The sequence below is a fragment of the Apium graveolens genome, unplaced genomic scaffold, assembly GCF_009905375.1.
Source record: "Apium graveolens cultivar Ventura unplaced genomic scaffold, ASM990537v1 ctg5869, whole genome shotgun sequence".
Classification (NCBI taxonomy): Eukaryota; Viridiplantae; Streptophyta; class Magnoliopsida; order Apiales; family Apiaceae; genus Apium; species Apium graveolens.
Genome location: NW_027419128.1, coordinates 32,088 through 47,205, shown reverse-complemented (window position 1 = coordinate 47,205; position 15,118 = coordinate 32,088). Strand labels below are relative to the sequence as shown.

Sequence of the window (15,118 nt, the reverse complement as noted above, 5' to 3'; positions counted from 1 at the left end):
TGTTTAAATTCGGGTTGTAAATAGGTTAAGTTGGTGAGAATATATTATAATGAGGATTATTATTATTTATGTAGGATATCGAGACGAGGGAAAACTTACCATAAAGGTCGAGTGAAGCTCCAGTTGCTCCTACCAGTCAGACCAGACCAGCCTTTCTCAAGGCAAGTGATTCAACTTGTCCTTCATATTCACTGCTAATAATTCATACATTGCTGCAACTATCCTGTGTCATTTGATATGTTAAATCAAGCATATATTATGTTTATCTTTGAATTATATAGTGATGCCATGATAAAAGAAAGGGTAGTTATAACTCTTGGTTGATTCTCTTGATTAACAAGCTGATGATTCCTAAGTATTGATATCTCATCCTGATACTTGAACCCCTATAGAACCTTACCTTGAACCCTGATAGTCAGATACTTAACAAAGTGATTCCTCATTGATTGATACCCCTCTTTCTTATCTTGAAGCTTGACAATTCTGATATATCTTGAGTTAAAGATCATTTCTGCATACCTTAACACCCTTAGTATTCATGAAGCTTATCTTCTTGATGATCCATCACTTGAAACTTGATGAGAAACCATTGCTTAAAGCCCATTTTGGCATTACCCTTCTATAATATCCAATAGCCTCACTAAATCCCCTTGTCTAATCTTTGATATATGAAAACCATTCAGTTACTTTAATAGAGTATAGTTTTGTGAATCATGGCCCTGAGATTTAGTACCATATTTCCCGTATTTCGAGTTGATCTATAATCCCTTGATAAAAAAAATGTTTACTGTAAAAGAGATTTTGTTATAAATTGGCATCAGTTTTTGAAATAAATAAAATATGGGTTTTCAGTCCAAAAGGGGGATAAATATTTTCTTTGAATAGTGGATCTGGACTGAGACGCGAGTCCTTTCCACACTTATATTAGGCTTAAAAGTTGCCTAGGGATTCCCATTAATGTTTTAGAACCCAGCGAGGTTCGGGATTATTTCGCGGCTGATCACCGGCTGTAATCCGTAGCGTCATAAAATGATTTTGATTAAGATATGATTTTGAAATTGTTTTGATACAAATGAAATGATGCCATCACCCAAATTTTTATCTCTCGTTATCACTGGTTATGTCTTCCCATTGACATTCTTTAATATATATCTCAATTTATAATTTGTATCGTATTGTTTAGCACTTGTTGAGCATTTGGCTCACTCCTTGATTTACCCTGATATTACAGCTAGCAGCTATGGTTAGATTCAAGAAGACTGCCCGTAAGACCTGTGATGCTGATGCTTATGTTCGAGCTCAGGTAGAATAAGTGATAGTAGTTTGTGTGAGGATTCAGTATTTAAAATCAGTTATAATAGATGGTAGTGTTGGGCTGTTCCAAACCCTAAACTGTAAGATCTTGGTTTTGGGTATGTTTATTTAATTATTAAATGTTGTAATAGCTATATTTAATCTGCTGTTTAAGTTGGGGTGTGACATTTTATCATTCGACGGATAACACTTTTTGTTATCCGACGGATAGTCCTCATCATCCGTCGAGTCTACATCTGTCAGCAACCCATCTACCAAAATAGGTTCTAGTTTCTCTTTATTCTTTTTCCAGGCTTCATCACAAAAAGACTCAATTCCTTGAACTTTAGTGATTTGAGCATGAACATCCCTGGATGTTTTCCATGCTTTAATGACCTCTTGTTCACGCTCGAGCTGCTTCTTCAAAATTTCTTCCTTTTTCAAGGACTCAGTTAATTCCTCCTTGGCAATCTTACACTCAATTTTTAGTTTCTCAAACTCAATAAACTGAGACTCAAGCACATTATTCCTCTCACTTAAACACAAGTTGTTTTCTTTGATTTTAGCATTTTCTTTAGTGAGAGACTTAAGTGTAACACGCAAATGATACAATTCTGTAGACATGTCATTTATTGCATCATTACACTCAACTTTTGATAAATGTGCAAGGTTTGTAGTGATTACCTGATTGCTTGAGGAACTTGTCTCTATTTCATCAGACTTGGCCATTAGGGCTAGATTAACATAGCTGACATCTTCATCTTCATCCAAACCATTAGCTGCCCAGTCATTCTGTTGTGTAATAAAAGCCCTTTCCTTCTGTTTGAGTAGATCAAAGTATTTTTTCTTATAATCCACAGACTCAAACCTTTTCTTACTGGAATCTGACTTTCTACACTCATTTGCAAAATGCCCTGCCAAGCCACATTTAAAACATTTGAATTTTGACTTATCCACCATGTTTCTATTTGGCTTGGCTGCTCCAAAGTTCTTCTTGAACTTGAGCTTGGAAAATCTTCTTGAAAGAAATGTTAGGTGCTCATCAATGTCCTCCATGTCATCTTGGCTCAATGAATCTTCACTTTCTGCAGCTAGCTCCTTACCCTTATTCTCACAGACCTTTGAAGTTGATTCTACAGCTTCCATCTTCACTTCCTTCTCCTTTTCCAGATCAGCAACTAGTGCAATGGATCCTCCTTTCTTCTTTCCTCTCTCCATTCTTTCATCCTGCTCTATCTCAAGCTCATAGGTCTTCAGAATGCCATACAGTCTCTCCAAAGTAAACTCCTTATAATCTTGTGAGTTTCTCAATGAGACTGTCATTGGTTTCCATTCCTTTGGAAGAGATCTGAGAAATTTCAGATTGGAGTCTTTAATCTGATAGACTCTTCCATGCAACTTAAGAGTATTTAGTAGTTTTTGGAATCTACTAAAAATGTCAGTGAGTGACTCACTTTCTTCATTGTGAAAATGCTCATATTGCAGAATCAGGAGCTACATTTTATTTTCTCTTACTTGCTCAGTGCCATCATAAATTATATGTATTGTGTCCCAAACTTCGTTGGCAGTTTTGCAGTTGATAATATTATCAAACATGTCTGCATCGACTCCATTGAACAGAATGTTCATGGCCTTTTTATCCTTCTTAACTTGTTCAATATCAGGGTCAAACCATTCGTGCCTTGGCTTTGGAACAAATGGCTCGTTTCCTGTTGTAGCTCTCATTGGAACATGAGGGCCTCTTTTTATGCAGTCCACATAGGCCTCATCTTGAGAAAACATATGAAGATGCATCTTTACCTTCCAATGATGGTAATTCTCTTTATCAAGAAAAGGAATCTTGACTCCAACATCTTTCTTGTTCATCTTGCTGAATTGTTTTGATCTTTAAACTCTTTGTAGATTAAGATCTTGCTCTGATACCAATTGTTAGTCCCTTAACAATATAGCAAGAATTACAGAAGGGGGGTTGAATGGAATTCTTGAACCTTTTTCTCGAAATAAAAATGTTCAACTCGATTATAGATATATTTGTTTTGATTAGCACAATGTGGAATGTGAACTTAATTGAATCAAAACATAAGTAATTAAAAACAAGAGTCTTTAAAAACTTTCTGGTGGATTTAAACAATTCCACCAGAGATATATATATAATATATCGAGAGGACTCTATGTGCAGAAATGCTCACAGCTGCTTACAAATGGAACTACTGAGAATACATGAAATGCTAAAGATTCTGCTTACAAAGATTTCTCTGTTTTTGTGTTTCTCAGCTATCTCAGTTATTTTTCTATTTGCTACTCTCTTGGTTTATATAATACCAAGATTACAAAGTCAAAAAGACTGAACAAATATAAAATCTAACAGTCTTAAGCTTTGCGGCTTTTCATCCTCTATTACCCAGTTAATGGGCTTCCACAGTGTGTTTGTATACATCTCGACGGCAGTGTGTCAGCTTTCACTGTTCAACTGCTGTTTGAATTCTTCATATGATCATCCGTCAACTTTCAGAACATCCGTTGATGATTTAATTGATCATCCATCGGCTGCTATATTAAACATCCGTTGATAGTCATTTGATCATCCGTCGATGGCTTTGTTACTCATCCGTCGGTAGCTATTTTGGCACTTGACTCTATTTCACTTATGAAGAATTACAATACATCGTTTATGTACAATTAATCAACCTATTCTGCATATCTAGTTAAAGTCAACATGACTTATATGCTATTACAGATTCTATACAAAGGTGCATACATAACTGTGCTACAAACTTATTATTACATAAGCTACTCACTCGATGGATAATAAGTTAATTATCCGTCGGGACTATAATGAGTTATCCGTCGGGACTATAATTCTTATCCGTCGAGTGCTACATAATTTCACTAAGTAAAATCTACTTAGATGTTTTGTTTATGAAATAATCAAGTACACAACATATGCACAACAACTTTATTTTTATTATTGAGATTGTATACGATGCAATTTCTGAAAAAAGCTTAACAGATTTGGTGAAATCTGAGTTCAGTGTCTGATTTTCGCAAACGATATGTGTTTTCCGACTGAAATCGGGTCACTGAGCAATACTGACCAAGTCAGGTTCGCGTCTATAAGCCATTTGATGTCGTTACAGGTCTCGACGAATTTTAGTTTTTAGAAATCTGATTTTAATTTTATGAATTTTGGTAAATATGTTGTGTTTGATTATATAGTCTGAACTATGATATGTGATACCATGTTAAGATTATAAGTGTTTTTTTATGTGTCATGTGATATCATGGTGTATGGTTATGGCATTAAGACCCTTTAGTTAATGGTTTTTATTTATGGTTTTGGTTTCTAAATACAACTTGCATGTCATTTATTCTTTGTAATTCGTTTACCTCGAATGTAACTCGAGTTTTCTTATGTAAGTACAGTAGTATAGGTTGTTTTAATGTAATGTACTTCAAGGAGGCATGATCCAAGTGGAGAAGCAGCAATCGAGACAAGAAGAATGAAGACTTGTAATTCAAATTGTATTTATATTATTTACCATAGATTGACCTTGATCCGTTCAAGATAAAGGCCAAAACCAAGGACGTATATATACCGCACTTTACATATTGATATATGTATGTATAGAATAGTTGATGATGCATGCTTTAATTAGATTAATCAAGCATGAATGTATGTATTAGATACGCCACCCATGCCATGCCTGCTAAACAAGATAAAATCTATAACGAATCAAGATTTTAAAATTTACAAATGATTATGAGATTCTCGTGTTTATGAAACACGGAATGAAATACGAATCTTCTTTATTTCCGACATGGGGCGATTTTGTCAACAACGAGTTCATTGAACTTGTAAGGTTGTGGGTTTTAAGCGAGACCGATTTGACTCCTCCACTACCTGAAAATCAAACCATTGACGAATATTAATTTGATGTATTTTATTCAAGAAAAAATTAGGAATATCTTTATGATGGGATCATGATCGTTATAATACTAACAAAACCCTAATGTTTATATTAAGTTGTTTAGATGCCTTCCAATATGTCCAACGCGTTAACCTCTAGATCGATAATGAGTGAGTTTGCCAGAGCAAAGTAATCCCATCTATCGTAGGACGGCGTGTTGAAGTATATGATACTTTTTAGACCTTTGGGTTTGACTTAACTAAGTTACAACAATAGGATTATGAACTTAGAGGCATAGAGTTTAGTGAGATTTATTGGATAAATATGAATAAATGTTGTTCCACTAAACTATCCAAGAGTTATATAGTTGATATAATTGATAAATGTTGTCTACCTTATTAAATCATATTTTAGGAGTAAAGCCAAAGCTGAACTAAAACGTTGTGAAATTTGGATCTTGGCTCACTAGAAAGTATATAGAAGATATTCTTTCCGAATTAATAGTTAGGGCTATTAATTTGATAAAATAGTGGGAGATATATATTTTGAATATATATGAATAATTACTTGAACATAATTTAATAATCATCTGTAGACTAATTTATCTTATGAATTTTAAACATTGTAGATATCAAATGGCAATCAATTCAAACAACTTCTCTGTATGATCAATCATTGAGAAGGACAAGCTGACAGGAACAAACTTCCTTGACTGGCAGAGGAACTTGAGGATTTTCCTCAAACAAGAGCACAAGCTCTATGTAATAGATATCCCTCGCCCTGCACCTCTCCCTGAAGGAGCATCCCGTGCTCAACATAATGTTTATCAGAAATATATCTGCGATGACACGAATGTCCAATGTCTCATGTCACCGACCATGAGTGCTGAACTTCACAAACAACATGAGAATATGGATTCTTATGATATGATTGAGCACCTTAAACGTATGTTTGAAGGACAGGCTCGTCAAGAGAGGTTTGATACTTTAAAATCATTGCATGCATGTAAGAAGGGAGAACGTGATCTGGTTGGATCACATGTTCTAAGGATGATAGGGTATATTGAGTACCTTGCCGAATTGGGTGCATCGATTGCTATGGAGCACCAGATTGATCTAATTTTGCAATCCTTAAACATCAACTTCTCAATTTATAATGAATTACAATATGATTGAGATAGATAAGAACCCCACCGAATTGTTGGCTATGTTGAAAATTGCTGAGAGCAACGTTCAGAAGGCATCCCCTTCTCCCATGTTGATGGTGATTAAGGGGAAGGCCAAAGGAAAGGGTAAATGGAAAGGCAAGAGGAATATGAGATCTAAATCTAATGTTAATTCGAAACCTAATCCAACCAAGGCTTTGAAGCCTAAAGGGTGTTCTAAAGGTTGGTGATTGTCACTATTGCAAGAAACCAGGTCAACGGAAGAGGAACTGTCATGCTTATTTGGAGGATCTGATGAAGAAGAAGGCTGCTATTGCTGCTTCTGATTCAGGTATTTATGCTATAAAAGTCAATTTGTCTACTTCAACATCTTGGGTATTAGATACTGGATGTGGTTCTCACATTTGTATAAATGTGCAGGAACTGCAGGGAAGTAGGGCATTGGCGAGGGAGAAGTCGACCTATGAGTTGGCAATGGAGCAAAGGTTGCTGCTTTAGCTGTAGGGACTTATTATTTATCATTGCCCACTGGGCTTGTTTTAGAACTAGATAACTATTTCTATTTGCCTGCAATTTGCAGAAACATTATTTCGGTTTCTTGTTTGGATAAGAAAGGTTTTTCGTTTTTGATTCAGAACAATAGTTGTTCCTTTTCATTCAATAATGTTACCTATGGGGTTGCACGTTTGTTTAATGGTTTATATGTTCTTGATTTAGATACTCCTGTCTATAACATAAATAATGATAATAAACGTATTAAGATGAAAGACTCAAATCAAACATACCTTTGGCATTGTCGTTTAGGTCACATTAATGAGAAACGCATTTCCAAATTAAATAAAGATGGTTACTTGGATAAGTTTGATTTTGAATCATACGAAGAATGCAAATCTTGCCTCATTGGCAAAATGGCTAAAGCTCCTTTTACCAGACAAGGTGAAAGGGCCACCAAACGTTTAGGACTTATACATAGTGATGTATGTGGTCCAATGCGTACGATGGCAAGAGGTGGCTTTTACTACTTCATTACATTTATTGACGATTTCAGTAAATATGGATATGTGTATCTTTTGAAGAACAAATCTGATTCTTTTGAAAAGTTCAAAGAATACAAGGCTGAAGTGGAAATGCAAACAGGGGAAAGTATAAAAGTTCTAAGATCAGATCGTGGAGGAGAATACTTAAGCCTCTAGTTTAAAGGTTTCTTGAAGTATGGTATCGTATCACAACTTACTCCTCCTGGAATGCCTCAATGAAATGGAGTTTCTGAGAGGAGAAATCGTACCTTGTTGGACATGGTGCGATCGATGATGAGTCTAGCAGATATTCCAATAAGTTTATGGGGTTGTGCTCTAGAAACGGCTGCATATACACTAAACCGAGTTCCAACTAAATCGGTTCAAAAGACTCCATATGAGATATGGACTGAGAAACGTCACAACATGTCTTTTATGAAAATATGGGGATGCGCAGCGTTTGTGAAACACTTGGTGTCTGACAAGCTGGGGTCAAAATCGGAGAAATGTTATTTTGTGGATATCCTGAAGAAACTAAAGGATATAGTTTTTATAATTCTACCGAGAACAAAGTGTTTGTTGCTCGAACCGCTATATTTCTTGAAAGAGAGTTACTTTCCAAGAAAATTAGTGGGAGGACTATAGATCTCGATGAAGATCAAGTTGTACAAAATAATTGATAAGTGGCATTTTTACCACTTAGAACGTCTTATAATGGCTTGAATTGATGTCTTGAAATCAAGTATTTTTGTATATTTGATCTGTTTTTCTAGTGTTTTTGCATTTCAGGGTATAACTTGCGTAATTAGGGAGATTTCATCATAATAAGCCTAGGGAAGTACTTGGAATCAGTTGCGGGGAGTTGTGCAAAGAAATCAGCAAAATCAGAAGAGAAGAAGTGGAATTTTCCAGAAACTGTGCAGGCGCCCGCCTTGAGTTTGCAGGCGACCGCCTGGAGAGCAGACGCCCACGTGGGAATGGAGGCGGCCGCCCGAGGTCGTAATTTTAGAATCTGGATTTTCTAATTTGACTTCTATTGGGTTTTTGACGGTGTTGTCTCTTGTGGACTCTTATATAAGCAATCTTGGGAGACATTTCACAACAACAAGTGACAAGCAAAGAGCAAGGAGAGAAGATTGAGAAGACCATTTTAGCACACCACAACAAAGAAGAGGAAGCATACATTATCTTGTGATTTTTTTATTCGTTGTAACAGTGGATGCTAGTTTTCTTTACTTTGAATCTTAATACTCTTGTGACGTACTCTGATTTTATTAAGTATTTTTATTAGTTTATATCATTGTGTTATTATCATGTTTTCATATGAACCCATGGTGACGATGAGTCCTATCATGGGCTAATCATGATCATGGGGTCGTAGCGGATTTACTATGGATTTTTTTAGTTAATTAATCAATACCTTGGTATTTGATGATTGTATGATATCTAGCATAGGTTGTGCTTATTCGTCTTATGTGCATCGCGAACATATAAGATAGCCTGTTAATCTCTTGTGAAGCGACAGTGAATCTTGAGATTTAGAACTTGCCATGCTAGCATAGGTTCATGTATTGTATGCATGATTAGTGGGTAACTCTAACCGTTTTACTTGCCCTGTATAATTATAATGAATAACTTGCGCTTAAATCGTTATGTTGTCAAATTCTGTAGACATATAGGGTCTCAACATAATTGATGCCTATTCAACTTCTGTCTAAATTGTGGATGCTTGGTAGAATGGTAATTGTGCAACGAAAGTTGGCTTTTATCAGTTTCGTGTTGTTCGATTAATATCATCACCGTTACATGCTAAGGGTAATAACAATAACTATTGAATGAAGTAGTAATGAAATTATGATCTCATGTGTGTTTAATATTATGAATTCAAGTGTTAATTTAAGTGTTTAATTCTCATAGTTAATAATTACTTAATCAACCTTAAGTGTTATTGTCTTGACATTGAGAAGTAATCATACATTGGTGAGTAAGTGTTAATTAAATATAATTAATCAGAGTCTCTATGGGAACGAACTAGAAATCATTCTATATTATTTGCGAACGCGTATACTTGCGTAAATTATTAGCGCATGCTTTGTGCCTAACAATAATATTGAACCAGAGTTGGAAAGTGGGCAGGAAAGTACATCAAGATGTTCGTGCTTGGGAAACACAGGTTGTTCGTACATCTAGGAGGGCTCGTCATGAGTCGGAGAGATATTATGGATTTTTCTTGACTCAAGATGATGATGTAATTCTCATAGATAATGATGAACCTTTTACCTAACAAGAAGCTATGAACAGTCCAGACTCCGAGAGATGGCTAGAGGCCATTAAATCCGAAACGAAATCAATCTATCAAAATAAAGTATGTACTTTAGTTGATCCACCTGAATGGGTAAAACCTATAGGGGGCAAGTGGGTTTTCAAGAAGAAAACTGACATGGATGGTAAAGTACAGACATATAAAGCACGACTAGTGGCAAAAGCTTTCAAAAAAAATTCATGGTATAGACTATGATGAGACCTTTTTACCAGTTGCTATGGTCAAGTCCATCAGGATTTTGCTAGCAATATCTGCTTACTACGACTATGAGATTTGAAAAATGGATGTCAAAACCGCTTTCTTAAATGGGAGCCTTGAAGAGGATGAATACATGATACAACCTGAGGGTTTTGTCGATCCCAAGCTTTCTAAGATGGTCTGTAATTTGCTTCGATCTATTTATGGATTGAAGCAAGCCTCAAGGAGATGGAATCATCGTTTTGATGAAACAATCAAAGAATTTGGCTTTATTCAAAATGAAGATGAACCATGTGTTTACAAGAAGGTTAGTGGGAGCCATGCGGCATTCCTAGTACTATATGTAGATGACATATTAATAATAGGGAATGGCATATCTTCTCTACAGGCTGTAAAGACTTGGTTGCGAAATAGTTTCTCGATGGACTTAGGCGATGCTACCTATATATTAGGGATCAAGATCTATAGAGATAGATCAAGGAAATTAATCGGCCTAAGTCAGAGTACATACATTGATAAAGTATTACATCATTTTGGGATGCAAGAGGCAAAAAGAGGATATGTCCCAATGTCTCATGGGATATTAATCTCAAAGACAACTGCCCTAAATCATTAGATGATAAGGGTCATATGAGCAAAGTTCCATATGCTTCGGCAATTGGATCTATAATGTATACAATGATATGTGCTCATCCTGATGTTTCGTATGCCTTGAGCATGACGAGCAGATACCAGTCTAAACCAGGTGAGGGTCACTAGACAGCTGTCAAGAATATTCTTAAGTACTTGAAGAGCACTAAAGATTCATTCTTGGTCTATGGAGGAGATGAGAAGCTGGTTGTAAAGGGTTACACTGATGCCAGCTTCCAGATAGACAGAGACGATTCAGTATCTCAGTCAGGTTTTATGTATTGCCTTAAGAGAGGTGGTGTAAGCTGGAAGACTTCAAAGCAAGAGACAGTAGCTGATTCTACAATGAAGCTGAGTATATTACTGTCAGTGAAGCAGCCAATGAGGCGGTTTGGATACGGAAATTCATAACGGGACTTGGTGTGGTTCCATCGATCACAGATCGAGTTGATCTTTACTGTGATAATTATGGAGCTATCACACAGGCTAAAGAACCAAGGTCCCATTCTCGGGAAAAGCATATGCTTAGGAGATATCACCTTCTTCGAGAGATTAATAAAAGAGGAGATATACATATATGTAAAGTGCATACTGATGATAATGTTGCAGACCCACTGACTAAGGCATTATCGCAGCAAAAGCACGAAGGTCATACTAGTTCCATGGGTATTAGATACATGGGTGATTGGATCTAGTGCAAGTGGGAGATTGTTGAGTGGCATTTATGGCACTTTATAACGCTCTATTGAGCTTTGAGTTGGTGTATTTGTACTCAAGTTGTTGGTGTTTTAATGTGCTTTCTAGTGTTTTTGCATTTCAGGTATTAATTCGGGATTCAGCTGAATTAACATTGATTTGATGCTAATATGGTGTTAGGATGGTATCCAAGGAATAAAGGCTTGTGAAGACAAACTCATTGCAGCAATAAAAGAAGGCAATTCCAATTTTTTCAGAAGACCGGCATGCCCGCGCTGTGCTAGCGCGCGCCCGCGCCAGAGAAAAAAAATGTTAGCGCCCCACGCTAGTGAAGCGCGCGGCCGCGCCAGGTCAGGAATCCAATTTCCTGTTTCAATTAGAAGACTGTTTTATGGGCTTTTGGATTAATTGGGGTGCTATTTAAAGATAATAAAAAGACGTTTTTTATAACGGAGCTTAAGGAGGATACGACAAGAAGACCTATAGCACAATTCAATGAAGGTGAAGAAGATCTAATTTATTCTTGTGAATCTTTGTTCTAAGTTATAATCTTGGATGCTCGTTTCTTGTTTTATTAAACCTAATACTCTGGATTACGTACTTTGTTTATTATTTATTTATAAAGACTACGTTTATTATACCATGCTTTTATCGGAACCCACGTTGATGATGAGTCCGATTATGCGCTAATAATTATCGTAGGATTCTAGCGGATTTATTTATGGATTTCTTTAGTTAATTTGTTTCGATTCCTTAGTGTGTGGTGATTGTATGATAACCTAGTATTGGTTGCACTTATTCATCTTATGATCATCGCGAACTTATAACATAGCGTGTTAATTCTTAATGAAGCAATAGTGAATTTAAGGATTTAGAACTTGCCATGCTAGCATAGGTTCATATGTTATTGTTATGCATGATTCGTAGGTAATTTTAACTATCTTATTTGCCCTATATAATCACGATAGATAACTTGTGCATTAAATCGTTATATTGTCAAATTTTATAGACATATAGGGTCTCAATATAATTGGTGTCTGTTCAGTTTCTATCTCTTTTATGGATTTCTGGTAGTATGATATTCGTACAATGAAAGTTGGCATTTATCAGTTTCGTGTTATCTGATTAGTGTCATCACCATTACATGCTAAGGTTAAGAACGAAAAGGCTATAAATGAAGTACTTAATGAAGTTAGAATCCCATGTTTGTGTCATATATTATTCAACTCTCTTAAATCTCTTTAGTTAATGTTCTCTAGTATAATTCTCAGTAGTTAATCATAATATAATCAAAACCCAAATCATTATTCTTCTTAGCATTGAATAATAGTCATATCATTGTTGCTTAAGCGCATAAATCACATAGTTAATTTAACCAGTCTCTATGGGAATGAACTAGAAATAATTTTATATTACTTGCGATCGCGTATACTTGCGTGAATTATTAGCGCATGCTTAGCGACTAACAAGTTTTTGGCGCCGCTGTCGGGGAATCGGTGTTAAATTTTAGTTTATGTGTTTGTCATCAGTGATCGTTAAAGTTCATTGACTCGTACATTGTTACTTACCTATTCTTTTCCTTGTTGTGTTTCAGGTACTCTAGCGAGCGTGTATGCATACGCGTTCGCGGGCTCGTAAGAGAACTCTGAATCAAGCCGAGGAAGAAGCTGTAGTGATTTGAAGGGAAATTTTTGAGGACGAAGAAAAAGTAAAAGAAGAAGAAGAAGACAAAGTCGAGGAACCAACTTTAGTAGTGATGGGAGATCAAGTAGAAATTCCTAGGGCTCTAATACACTATTCTCAGCCCAAGATCAATGATATTCAGTCGAGCTTCATCAGACCATCCATCTCAGCTAACACTTTTGAGATCAAGTCGAGCACGATTCAGATGATACAGAACTCAGTTCAGTTTGGGGGTTCTCCTACAGAAGACCCCAACATGCACATCAGGGATTTCATCGAGATCTGCGATGCTTTCAAGTTCAATGGGGTGACTGAAGATGCTACCAAACTACAACTCTTCCCATTCTCTCTAAGGGATTAAGCAAAGTGCTGGTTACATTCTCTACCACCAGGGTATATCACCAAATGGGAGGATCTTGCTCAAAAGTTTCTTACTAAATTCTTTCCTATGGTGAAGACTGTTGCAATTAGGAATGCTTTTACTCAGTTTACACAGCAAACTGGAGAAACTCTGTATGAGGCTTGAGATTGATATAATGAGATGCTGTGGAAGTGCCCATACCATGGCATGCCTGATTGGATGATTATAAACTATTTCAATAATAGTTTGGGCGCTCAGTCTAGACCTATGCTTGATGCAGCGTCCGGTGGAGCCTTATAGGCCAAAAGCTATAATGAAGCTTATGAGTTGATTGATCTAATGGCAGCTAATGAATACCAGAATCCTACGCAAAGAATGTTGCAAGGAAAGGTGGCAGGAATTCAGGAAGTGGATACAGTTACTGCTATAACTGCTCAACTTCAAGCTTTGACAATGCAAGTGGACTCTTTGGCTAATTATGGAGTTAATCAAATCACTAGTGTTTGTGAGCTTTGTGCGGGGGCGCATGAAACTGAGCAGTGCGCTATTTTCTAGCGAACCAGCTCAATTTGTGAGCAACTTTCAGAGATCACAGCAATAAGCTCCAGCCACTTATCATCCAAATAACCGCAATCATCCTAACTTCAGTTGGAGTAACAATCAGAATGCGGTGTAACAATCTTATCAGCCATACACAATAAAGCAGTATAACCCTCCTGGTTTTCAGCAACCGCAATATGCCCCTAGGATACAACTTTAACTTCAGCAATCTCCACAAGCTAATGAAAAATCTGAATTGGAGGAGTTGAGGATCATATGCAAGAGCCAAGCTGTGTCTATCAAGACCATGGAGAATCAGATTGGGCAAATTTCTTATGCATTACTAAATCATCAACCTAACACGCTTCTGAGCGATACTGAAGTGCCAGGCAAGAAGGAAGCTAAGGAACATGTTAAGGAAATTACATTGAGGTCTAGTAAGGTAGCAAATTCTGAAAAAGCTAAGACTCGAGAATCTGAAGTTGAGGCTGAAGAAGAAGTGCAGAAGGAAGCAGAAGTGGAACCAAGGAATAGTGTTATTGAGCACACTCCTCCTGAGGGTAATACAGGGGAGAAACAGATCTATCTTCCACCTCTTTTTCCTAAAAGGCTGTAGAAGAAAAAAATGGATAAGTAGTTTGTGAAGTTTTCGGAGGTGTTCAAGAAACTTCACATCAACATACCTTTCGCTGAAGCTCTTGAACAAATGCCTAGTTACACGAAATTCATGAAAGGTATTCTCTCTAGGAAGATGAAACTTGATGACTTAGAGACCGTTGCTCTCACGGAGGAATGCAGTGATGTGCTGCAACAGAAGTTGCCTCCGAAGCTTAAAGATCCTGGAGGTTTCACTATTCCATGCACCATTGGAAAGGTGTCATTTGACAAATGCTTATGTGACTTAGGAGCTAGCATCAATCTGATGCCCTTGTCAATCTTCAAGAAGTTGGACTTGCCTGATCCAAAGCCTACTTATATGACTTTGCAGCTGGTCGACCGTTCTATTACATATCTGCGAGGTATTGTGGAGGATGTCTTGGTCAAGGCGGATAAACTCATCTTACCTGCTAATTTTGTAATTCTTGATTTCAAGGAGGATAAGAAGATTCACATAATCTTGGGAAGACCTTTCTTGGCTACAGGTCGGACCTTGATAGATATGTAGAAATGTGAGCTCACCATACGAGTGATGGATCAGGATGTAACTTTTAATATGTTCAATGCCATGAAATTTCCTACGGTAAATGAGGAGTGCTTTAAGGTAGAGATGGTCGATTCCGTGGTTAATTCTGAACTCGATCGATT

The 15,118-nt window shown here is 36.7% G+C and overlaps 1 non-coding gene across 1 annotated transcript; it reads right to left on the bottom strand.

Moving 5' to 3' along the window:
- Positions 1 to 13,375: 13,375 nt before the first annotated feature.
- On the bottom strand, positions 13,376 to 13,482 carry LOC141702903 (small nucleolar RNA R71). The gene has a single exon (XR_012567291.1). It is a non-coding gene; the product is annotated as a small nucleolar RNA R71 (small nucleolar RNA).
- Positions 13,483 to 15,118: the final 1,636 nt, after the last annotated feature.